Consider the following 1018-nt stretch of genomic DNA (forward strand, 5'->3'; position numbering starts at 1 on the left):
TCGCTAACTGGGCTCATGAAACACTATGAGGGTGCAGCTGCTATAACCCCTTTCACAGATAAACTAAGCATTAGAGAGGACAAGTAACTTGCTGTGGAAGCTGTTTTGGGTCAGGTGAATCTTGGCTTACACAACACCCTCACTCCCCCATCTGTCCCTTCCCTATATTGGGGATGGAATCCAGTGGTGCTCTGTCGCTGAGTTACACCTCCAGACCTTTTCCTTTATGGAGACGGAATCTGGCTAAATTGCACCGGTAGGACTCAAATCTGCCATCCTCTTGCTCAGTCTCAGGATTACCGGCAAGAACCATACTGTCCAGCTTTTCTTTTTCTTTTTCCTTCCTCCTGCTCTTCTGTATTTCCTTCTTTCCTTTCTGGTGCCAGGGTGTGTCTGTGTGTGCATGCGCACGTGCATGAAAGGGCTTGAACCCAGGGCCTCTTGCTTGTTGTGCACCTGCTCTACTACTGAGTTACACCTCCAACTGCTCAGACATACATTTCTGTGGCTGATGCTTAAAGTGAAAAATCCCTCCTGTGAACTGCAAAGATGCCTCGTTTTGTAATATACTGGAATAACTCTAGCTTTCAGCACTCCTGCTCTGTCAGTTTCCCCAAATCTTGGTATTGTAGACCTTGGTACTGTACTGTATTTCAGACAGAGACTTTGGCTACTCACTGGACAACTTCATGCTAAAGATCGGGCCCAAAGTTGTGAAGGAACTACCCGCAGATCAGGTCTGACATCAGAAGAACTGGAAATTCTATCCTGGTGCGCTAACTTTTAGGCTTAAGTTGCCTGCTCATTAAGGGACTTTGTTCTGGTTAAAAAAAAAAAAAAGCAAGTTCAAAATCCCCACTTTTTCACCTGCAAAATTGTATCAATTACAAGACCTCTGTGGGTAAGGGCTAGAAGGGTGTGGCCACCTTAGGCGGGGAACGTGACCCTAGACCCTAGGAGGAGGGCTCGCGCTGGTAGTGCTGGGAGGCGACGGTGGGCGGATGGGGGGACCGATGGG

The sequence above is a fragment of the Octodon degus genome, unplaced genomic scaffold, assembly GCF_000260255.1.
Source record: "Octodon degus isolate 3935 unplaced genomic scaffold, OctDeg1.0 scaffold00079, whole genome shotgun sequence".
NCBI lineage: Eukaryota > Metazoa > Chordata > Mammalia > Rodentia > Octodontidae > Octodon > Octodon degus.